An 11273-nucleotide genomic window follows, 5' to 3' on the forward strand; every position below is an offset into this window, starting at 1 on the left:
TCACAATAACAGTAATTTTGAACGGGGGTGCCCAAACTTTTACATGCCACTGTACATTGAAAGAAGTTACCAAGAGGTTTGTGCAGGAGTCGACTTTTTATTTTTTTGCAGCAGCATCAATGTTGTCCACAGACTCAGGCTAAGTATTTTCTGCTATTAAAGTCAATGAGATTGAGATGCAGATTAGTTTACTGAATATTCACCTAGACAACTATATAAAGAATAAAAATGAATAATATTATGTGGATTAGTTCTACTGACTAACATGGTACAAATATATATTTTTCCTGAAAGAATAATCTGAATAAAATATATAAATCGAACAGTTAAAATTACAAATAATTCCCAGGAATCGTTAGGTTTATGGCTATTCTGCAGATGGATACCAGGTCAAACAATAAATCACCAAACCACCTAAATCCTTTATCTATAAAACATTTCTGTCTTCCTACTGGGTGTCAAATACAGTAATCTAGAAATGAGCTAATTACCATTGACCGCTGTTTGTAGATGTACTGAGAGTCCAGATCAAAGGATTCCAACCGCAGAGTTTATCCTGAGGAACATGGGCCCCAGGAGACCTCATGATGACAAATACTCAAGGATTTTGAGAACATTTGTTGGTTAAGACTCTGACTTTGCCTTTCTGCTGGATATTACGGTATTGTAACAGTACATAATTAATATGGTATTATGGAAGGCGCAGACGGTGACATTTTCTGTTTGCACTGAATGCCATTATAATGTCAGTAATCCAGAGCGTTGTCACTTGAGAGTCCATGATCCGAATGTGTCTACGTATGGAAGAAGATAATTAGTGTTATACTATGGAGGCGATTTTATATACGTGTAGAATAATTATTTACAGCTAGAGAAATGAAAATAATATGGTCCCCAAAGAACTCTCGCTGTAACAATCTACTTAACGAAGAATAAATACTTGTCTTTCTATCATCTGGAAGAAATGTTGTCATTATCTGTTCCTAGACAGAAATACACATGTTTTCTGCAAAGATGGTAATTTTTAACTAAAATGGTGTATAATGGAGGAGAAAAGCAAATTGTGAATACTTGCTTCGCTCTTAAAGCAAATCTGTCACGTTGTCTATGAAGTTCTATCTCTGGGCATCAGGTTGTAGAGCAGGAAGAGCTGAGCAGATTGATATATAGCATCGTGGGAAAAGCTCCAGCAGAACCTGTAATTTATTCATATGAATCAATACCATACTTAAGAGTCCAGTGGGCGGGCCTATTTAATGATTGACAGCTTTTCTACTGGACTCCTAAGCATAGAAAGTGCAGAGATTCAAACGAATAAATCACAACTTGTGCTGAGTCTTTTCAGGCAAAACTATATATCGATTTGCTCAGCTCCTCCTGCTCTATGTCCTTATGCCCATAGATAGGACTTTCTGTACAATGTCACAGGCTCCCTTTAAATGGGTTCTCTCCGATTCTACATGTTTTATTTGTGTATATGGATGAGTTGGTAACTTGTTGTGAACCTTCCCACTAATAGAGTGGAGAAGTGAGGAAAAAAGTTGCTGTCAATCAGTACATTAAATTATTGCCCCTTTATTTGAGTAGGAAACAGTCAGAATAATAGGCAGGCAGAGTAAGAAATCACCTAAGGTGCCACTAATAAGCCACCCTAGCAAATAAAATATTTCCAAATATTTGTCGTCAGAATAGGGCTAAATTGATGTTGAGCATCACAGGTGGAGGATATTTCTAAAATCCTGCATGTAGACAGATTGCTCATAATTGGGTTCCAGCTTATGGTATCTGTAAGACCTTCCTGTTACTGAAATGAGAAGAACAGATCAGCACATGAGTATCTAAGGTTGATATGAAGTTTTTTATCTTTCTCTGAAGTTGAAAGGATGGAGATATCTTCTTCATCACATCACTTTACTAATAAGCTCCTTGAACTTGAAAAATCCTACATTCCTTTACATACTTCACTATACTATATCTAGAAAGTGACATAGTAGATTTTCACAGGTTCGAGTGTGTCACTCATAAAACTTGAAATAATGGGAACATTTTGACCACACTCGATCTGATATGATATTAAAGCACCACCCCAGTTTTTTGTTTTCGGCTCCGGAGTGGTGTTTCTAATCTAAGGTCCCTGCCCTTAGTCTTATACTTTCCTGCTGGCGTCTTCACCTTTTATTGGCGCCGCTCCAGTCCTGTGGCAGCATCTTGTAGCAGCAACTGCTGACTGACCGGAAGCCAGGGGTAACGGTCACAAGCTCTTAATGCAAGTATATGAGAGCCAGAACAAAGATCCCCTTCCCCTACTCTCATACTTACCTGCCGTCGTCTTCACCTTTAATCTCCGCCGCTCCGGTCAGCCTTGAGCTGGATATCTCCAGTGTTTGCTAGATCGAGCTGGAGGTCACTTTTCAATGCAAAGACTTGAGAGATCCAGCTCGAGGCCGACCGGACACTGGAGAGATCCAGCTCAAAGCCAACGGGAGTGGCGGAGATAAAAAGTGAAGACGACGGCAGGTAAGTATGAGAGTAGGGGTAGAGACCTTAGATTAGAAATACCACTCCAGCGCTGCAATAAAAAAGATGTTGGAGTGATGCTTTAAATCCCAACACTCTGGACAAAAGTTGCATAATCTCCTGACTAGGAATTTTAGGAGATCTTACTCCATTCTCCTTCCCATTGACTCCTCTGCAGCTTTTGACACTGTTAATCCTCTTCTGCTTCTGATCCTCTCTTCCTTGGTATCATAGAGAACACAATTTCCTGAATTGATTTCTCTCACTCATTTTTTATATCAGATATTTATTGCCATTTTTCAAAATCTGTCTTAAGATTCTTGCTTACTCCTCTATACTTGGGCAGCTCGTCAATGTTCATGTTCTTTAGTATCACTTGTATATCAACACCAGAAAGATACACATTTTCAGGTCTTTTCTTATTATTCAGAACACTATACAGTTACATAAGACTTTTCCGATGGCTAATCCTACTTTCCACTTAGTATTTCCTATTTCGGTAAACTTTATGCAATACTGTAGACAGACTTACTGTAGACAGACAATATTGTAGACAGACTAGAGTCCAGATCACATGAATTATTCCCCTTGACTCCTCCTTGGTCAGGCCCCATCTGGAATACTGTGTCCAGTTCTGGGCACCACATTTTAAAAAAGACATTGAAAAACTGGAGCAAGTTCAGATAAGAGCGACCAGAATGGTGAGCGGACTGCAAACTATGTCCTACAAGGAACAGTTAAAGGATCTGGGAATGTTTATCTTGCAAAAAAGAAGGCTAAGAGGAGACTTAATACCTGTCTACAAATATCTGAAGGGCTGTCACAGTGTAGAGGGATCATCCTTATTCTCATTTGCACATGGAAACACGAGAAGCAATGGAATGGAACTGAAAGGGAGAAGATACCGTTTAGATATTAGAAAAAACTTTTGACCATGAGGGTGATCAATGAGTGGAACAGGCTGCCACGAGAGGTGGTGAGTTCTCCTTCAATGGAAGTCTTCAGACAGAGGCTGGACAGACTTCTGTCTGAGATGTTTTAGTGAATCCTGCATTGAGCTGGTGATTGGACACAATGACCCTGGAGGTCCCCTCCAACTCTACCATTCTATGATTCTATCATTTCTTTAAAAAAATTGTACAAAAACATGTCTAATTCAGTTATATTGGACATAACGTTTGAGTTATCAGTGGTACTGTCGGCTGTTGTAACCACATCAGTCTGGTATTGTTAACCTATCATTGACTGGCCATACACACTAGATCACTGTTAGATTAAATATTGTTTGACTGACAGCTGTCTCTTCTAACATCCCCATACAAGGTTTTTTTATTCTCAATGACAGAATCATCAAACTGCCGCTTATCTCTCCGTCAAACCAAAGGATCGGTCAATTGAATTCCAACAACCAGACCCTTATGATCTGTTGGGGGAAGTTGGAAGGCCCTAATACACATTAGATTCCCCCACAGATTCTTGTCCCACAGAAAGCATGATCATCTTTTATCTAATGTGTATGAGGACCTAAAGCATAGGTCAACAATATCATTGTCCCGGAGAACCCAAAATCACAAATTCCCATTGAAACGGAGTTGACAATGCTCAACCTCCAATTGACTCATTATATATGGGACTGGTGGAGAAAGCTGAGCTTTAAACTCAGCTATTTCCAGAAGTCCCGTTGACAATGAATGGAGTGGAGTCCGAGGATGTGCATCTCTGCTTCCTTCAAGATAGGGCTGTAGAACTTGGCTCCCGGGTTCCAGAGTCCTCATTTCAAAATCTCTACAAGTCTCAGAAATCAGCAAATTATCCTGTATTCTATGAATAGAGGATAATTTAAGATTTTGAGAATAACCCAATAAGAAAACATCTGGGGAAAAAAAGAATCTACTTATTTTTCATATCCATATGGGGTCCAACTGTTGGAGTTCCCATTGATCTGACTTATGACACATATTTAAAAAAAAAAAAAAAAAATCATCTTCGTATTCTCCTGTATTTATTTTACTCACTTATATAGCGCCAGTAATTCCACAGCACTTTACAGACATCATCACTGTCTCCATTTGGGCTCACATACTGCCCATACTTAACTCTAATTCTGGGATAAACCTTATATTTCCAAGCCTTGATTGGATTTCCATTTTTTATGTTACATCTGCTAAAAAATCAAAAGATATTAGTCACACACTGTCAAACGGAGACCTTCGGGAACATGTAGAATACAACTGAGGACCACATTATAATTGAGTAAGTGAACATATCCAAGGAAACAACAGACCCGGGGCCTTGTCTGCAGTGAAGCTTTTCAAATGTCAGACACCCTGTAACATTCTAAATTCAAGAAACACGGTTCATGTCTCGGCAAATAATGTTAACAGTCCTTGTCTCTATAAAGCTGCGGAATTAAAAATACATGTAAATGAAGCGTAAAACTGAGTTTATTAAACACCAATTTGTAAGCAATCAATGTATGACAGGTACCTTAAGGGTCACCAGTAATAGCAAACCCATAGCAAACATGTGTATAATAATAATGATTGCACACATAAGTACATCATTCAATGTAGATATCCATATGTTAATGGACAGTTGGGCAGTTTCGGTTACTTTTTCTGATAAAATCAATTAGGTGGAAGGTGTTGAGGCTGGAATATGAGGGGATTAGTCTATTGGAAAATGTTGCAAATAGTTGGCACTGAAATGAAAACTTTTAGTCTTTTCTCACAATGAGGCACAATACTCGGAACCATTAAAGTTACTTTAAGTGGAATACAATGGTTCCTCTCATGCTTGGTGGGTGATACTCTTGAAAGGATGAACAGAAGAACAGTTGTGTTAACATGACAGTATTTTAATGTGTCTGTTGGACTCCGCACCACACCATAAGTCCTCCAAATGGTTATATTGCACACAGGATGGCTTGCACCTCCTGCTTGAACCTACTATAGGCTACCTCTTGGGACACTGTAACCTCTAAGTCACTAACTTTTTACAGAATTAAGCCCAACATGCTCATTAGACTAACGCTGGTTGATCCCGCCAATATCGACAGCTTTGGCCAACTGTCCCGACTCTCCCTTGATAGACAATGTTGGAGGAGAGAAGTATCCAAACATATTATTTTGTTCTCTAAGAGATACAGAACCACCTGTCTGGCAGAGTCTCTTTCAAAGGGAACAGAAATAGGGTCCGTGGTTCCTACAAACAAACAACAGCACTCCAAGACTTGTAATGGAATCTCTGTGATAACACCGCGTTGTGTACGGATCTCCAATCACTGAAATGGCACGGTACACAAAGATAATGAATATCTAGTAATTTATTTATTCTGAGCAAATCCACTTAGCAAAGCTTTTCCACCTCAACACAAGATCTTTGTCAGGCTCAAATAAAAGTACCTTAATGCAATTCATTTTAAAATACTAATTTCCCGTAAGTTATAATAACAAAGAAAAAAACAACTGTAGAGACAATTATATAATAAATGACGATAAAAATATAAATAAAATAAAAAAAATATATATATATACGGCTTTGAACATCATTCTGACCTGTTTGGAAATTTACTCCAGCTTTCCTATAGCAATCTCTGGTATTGGTCACGTGCGCCACGTCACTATCAACCAAAGCAGCACTAAATGTATACCCAAAGGTGAAAATCAAACACCAGTATCTCATGCTCTCCCAAGTCCAAAAGCCCACAGAGACTGGATATTAAAAGCACAAAATGTCCTAAAATGGAACTTGTCTGTTATATACCACTTGATAGGGGTGCATATAAATAAGCGATAGATCAATGAGCAAAATACAAGGCACAGAGTAACAAACCACACTGACTACTATCTGGGAGTGCCAACCCAGTTACATAGCTGAGCAATTATGGAAACTTAGCACCTGATGAGGGCTCAGCACCTTCCGGTCTCAGATTGGACGCCTGAGCTGTCAATCAAAACACAAATAGCTCAGCACCTTCCGGTCTCAGATTGGACGGCCGAGCTGTCATTCAAAATACAGAAAGCTCAGCACGCCCCTGCACCAGACTGGACCACTGAGATATCAATCACTGCACAGACAGCTCAGCGCGCCCCTGCACCAGACTGGGCAACTGAGATATCAATGACTGCACAGACAGCTCAGCACGCCCCTGCACCAGACTGGGCAAATGAAATATCAATCACTGCACAGACCACTTAGCACGCCCCTGCAGCGGACTGGCCAACTAAGCTGTCAATCTCTGCACAGACAGCTCAACACTGAAGGGTAGAATCATTACATCGGTGGATGCACTCCAACATTTAGCCAATAGAAGCTCTCTGTGGTCACGTTGAAACAGAAAAAGTGTCTGTAGTTTAAAATTGTAAAAACCCATAAACATCCTTGTGTTTTTAACAATTTATATCTATTTGAAGAATTAGAAGGGACACTGTCTAAATGGGGTTAATCACAGACTCTCCTTAGATTTTTTGTGCATCACTAAAATATGACAGAATAGGCTATGATTTAAAAATCCAGATTTTTTTCTTAAAATGATTATCATTCAGCCTTTTACTGAGTGTTTAAGTTATTCTGCTAATATATTGTAGTCCACATCCTCGCTCTATCAAATACAAAATGAACGTGGAGCTACAATTAAACAATTTAATCTCAAAACACTTGAGTTATATTCGATTTAAACGTTCTTTTATTGTTAACTGAGCCGCCTTTTATTGTTATTTTAGTTCTCTTTCCTCCGCCGACTTGGTGCTAAAACTTTTTTAGTGGTTTGCACTCTTCTAAAGGTTATTATTGGTCTTGATGGAATTATATTTTTTAATATAGAATCTAGTTTCAAGGTCCCTCAATGTTTATTAAGAATTCTTCTCACAACCTTATTATTACTATTATATGTGGTTAAAAAGCTGCTCTGGTATTTATTCTCCTATTTTATTTCCTCCGTATCTATTCTATTTTTTAAAAAGTCCTTGTGCTGAATATTCAGAGTTTGTTCATATGCTGAATGAATAAGAGATTGGAAAGATTTCTTAATTTGGTTAAAATTGGCTGTGCGGGATGTTTCTCACTCATTTACCATAGACGAAACGCCAATAGTTTAGAAAAGTATTTGAATCTACCTTTTTGATGTTTGTTTTCATTATGAACAGACCCAGTCTATAGTGACTATCCTCTATGTCCAAAAATCTGTTTCGCTTGGTAGTCATGTTGGGGTTCAGAAATCCCAATCATTATTGTTTAATTTATCACATTCACAAAATTGATTCTTCCTGTAAACTTCTCCAGATGATGAATAGGTTGTCTATGAAGCGTTTATAATAGATGATATGTTCAGAGAAGGGGGAAACTGTGATGCGGAGAAACTTAAATCCGCCCATGGACAAATTTGAGAAACTGGGGGCGACCTGATGAAGTTATCCATCATGAAATACCATCAGGGAGCCATCGGATTGGATCCAAATTTATTCTGAAGCGGAACAAAGACCCCAAACATCCAGCCAATGTCATTAAGAACGATCTTCAGTATAAAAAGGAACAATGCATCCTGGAAGTGATGATCTGGCCCCCACAGAGCCCTGATCCCAACATCATCCAATCTGTCTGGGATTACCTGAAGAGACAGAAGGATTTGCACAAGCGACATCCACAGAAGATCTGTGTTTAGTTCTCCAAGATGCTTGGAACAACCTCCCTGCCGAATTCCTTCAAAAACTTTGTACAAGTGCCTAGAAGAATTGATGATGTTTTGAAGGTAGAGAGTGGTGACACCAAATATTGATGTGATTTAGGATTCTTTTTTGCTCATTCTCTTTGCATTTTGTTAATTGATAACAATAAAATATTAACATTTCTTTTATTGAAATCATTCTTACTTTGCAGTATTATAGGCTAAAACTTTTGTAAAGCACTGTAGGCCGATGAAATTAAAGCATTGACTCATCCCCTGATGAGCCAATGCCCAATACTATTGGTCTCCCAAGGTTTTTTTTTCTATTTTGTGGATTTTAAAGAGATGATAGAAAAAGGAGGTGATAGGATGTATGACTCCTAAATATTTGGTCCTCTAGTTACCTGAGGCTGCATCTTTCTATCAGTATCATCCGATTCCAACTCACTATATTATTTACATGCTCCACGAACTTATAAGCTTCCTTTTAATAATCAACTCAATCTTAGATAATGATTGCCCCTTCTTTATTTGGTGAACAGATTATAATGGCGTCATCTGTCTTTAGACTTTTTAAAGCAAGTAAGTCTCACCTACTATGATTAGTTTTACCCCCTCTTTAATTTCAACCATCTGAGAATCCTTAAGAACTAGACCTTTGTGATACTTTAACATCTGGGTCCAGAATTAAGGCTCCTATACCCTATTAGAGTAACGTTGGATGAACCTGCCAATTTTGATGGGTTTGACCAACAGTAACCAATTCAACTCTTATTGTAGTATCATAAAGGATTTTTGTACCTTGAATTTTCACTCATTGATATTTTGCCTGTGTTACTCACCTCACCTGGATCCAACCTCAGGTACGGCATCCTCTTCCTGCTGTCGGTTGTCTCTGTTAAAATCTGATATCAAGCACCCTGGATCGCTATCTGTGTATTCAGGTAGCTACTGTTGACTCTGGGTAAACCCATCTCTGCTATAGTGCTGGGTAACCAACTATTAGCTGTCCCACTGCTGACTTGGACACCTGACGAACCAAGCTAGCTTCATAGCTGTGGACTCTGCTAAACCTCTGGTCTGTAATAACTTGAACTTGTGGCATACTCATCTCTGTTACATCAGTAGGTTGTTTACTGTATACCTGGCCAGTTCTACATTGGGCTTTATGACAAACTCAGCTCTGCTACTACTGCCAGCTGTGCTTTGAACTCTGTGACAAACTTAACTCTTTCACTGCTGAGTCAACTCTACTGCATTAGATACCATGATTCCCATTTTCTCCTCCTGTTGTCGTCCTTTCACCACAATGTAAGTTCTTCAATCTGGATGTTTCTGCTGCACCAACATCATCTGCCCGTCCTGCATAATAACTGATCATCTGTGCCAAGGGCTTCCGGGATCTTCTTCAACGAGTGAGACATAACAGCCATGTTGATACATAGTGTTATTGGTGTAGTAGATTTATGCCTTTAAATGGAAACTAGAAACTGTAGGGGAATACATTTCTTTCAAGGATGAGAGTGGTACATCCTGTGCAACCTGGATTCCTACATACAGCTATGACTCCTGATCTGGAAGGAAGGTCAAACTATAATGAGACAGTATGTTGTAAATTATGTTCAGCCTAATAAAGGGGGGCAATTATGTACCAGACTCTGTGATGTGTGTGAATTCTGTCTCCTGAACCTGTTATCTCTTTTATTTACCGATTCTGAATTCTCCAAGATATTTGATACCCATTGAGTAGCCCCAAATTGCTACGACACTGCAGTGTCTGAGATAAGTCAGTTCATCCAGTGGGGCTTAAACAATCTATTTTTTTCCACAATGCAGATTTCAAATTAATGTAACAATGGGAGACAGTCTGTGGACAGCCACCACTAGAGGGAGCTTGTCTAAATGCAACCACCACTAGAGAGAGATAGTATCTGAGCAGACAGTACTAGAGGGAACTTGTCTGTGGGCAGCCACCACTAGAGAGAACTTGTCTGGGGGCAGCCACCACTAGAGGGAACTTGTCTGCGGGCAGCCACCACTAGAGTGTACTTGTCTGGGGGCAGCCAATAATATAGGGAACTTGTCTGGGGGCAGCCACCACTAGAGTGTACTTGTCTATGGGCAGCCAACACTAGAGAGAACTTGTCTGGGGGCAGCCACAACTAGAGGGAACTTGTCTGTGGGCAGCCAACACTAGAGAGAACTTGTCTGGGGGCAGCCACAAATAGACGGAACTTGTCTGGGGGCAGCCACCACAACAGTGTACTTGTCTGTGGGCAGCCATCACTAGAGAGAACTTGTCTGGGGGCAGCCACAAATAGAGGGAACTTGTCTGGGGGCAGCCATCACTAGAGGGATCTTGTCTGTGAGCAGCCACCACTAGAGAGAACTTGTCTGGGGGCAGCCACAAATAGAGGGAACTTGTCTGGGGGCAGCCATCACTAGAGGGATCTTGTCTGTGAGCAGCCACCACTAGAGGGAACTTGTCTGTGGCCAGCCACCACTAGAGGGAACTTATCTGTGGGTAGCCACCACTGGAGGGAACTTGTCTGGGGGCAGCCACGACTAGATGGAACTTGGCTGGGGGCAGCCATCATTAGAGGGAACTTGTCTAAGCAGCCACCACTAGAGGGAACTTGTCTATGGCCAGCCACCAGTAGAGGTAACTTATCTGTGGCAGCAACCACTAGAGGGAACTTGACTGGGGCAGCCACCACTAGAGGGAACTTTTCTGGGGGCAGCCATCACTAGAGGGAACTTATCTGGCGGCAGCCACCACTAGAATAAACTTGTCTGGGGCCAGTCACCACTAGAGGGAACTTGTCTGGGGGCATCCACCACTAGAGGGAACTTGTCTGGGGGCAGCCACCACTAGAGGGAACTTATCCAGTGGGCAGCCACCAGTAGAGGGAGCTTGTCTGTGGGAAACCACCACTAGGTGGGTATAGTCTATGAGTAGACAATACAGAGGGAGCATAACAAATACTGTTATACATTAATCTCAATAATAACACAGTATGCAATAAGTTTATAAGTTCCCTCTATTGGTGGTTGCATTCACTTACAATTTTGACTTTATAGGGGTATTCCC

General features: G+C 40.3%; 1 long non-coding RNA gene across 1 annotated transcript; it reads right to left on the reverse strand.

Annotated features, from left to right (window-relative positions):
• Window positions 1–308: 308 nt before the first annotated feature.
• On the reverse strand, window positions 309–9263 carry LOC141172825 (uncharacterized). The gene is made up of 4 exons (XR_012252540.1): window positions 9025–9263; window positions 4533–4678; window positions 3313–3404; window positions 309–794 (listed from the first exon to the last, which is right to left on the reverse strand). It is a non-coding gene; the product is annotated as an uncharacterized lncRNA (long non-coding RNA).
• Between the last annotated feature and the right edge of the window lie 2010 nt (window positions 9264–11273).

The sequence above is a fragment of the Phyllobates terribilis genome, unplaced genomic scaffold (genome assembly GCF_046119375.1).
Source record: "Phyllobates terribilis strain yellow unplaced genomic scaffold, ASM4611937v1 Scaffold_1__5_contigs__length_1240528914, whole genome shotgun sequence".
In the NCBI taxonomy this organism is placed as follows: Eukaryota; Metazoa; Chordata; class Amphibia; order Anura; family Dendrobatidae; genus Phyllobates; species Phyllobates terribilis.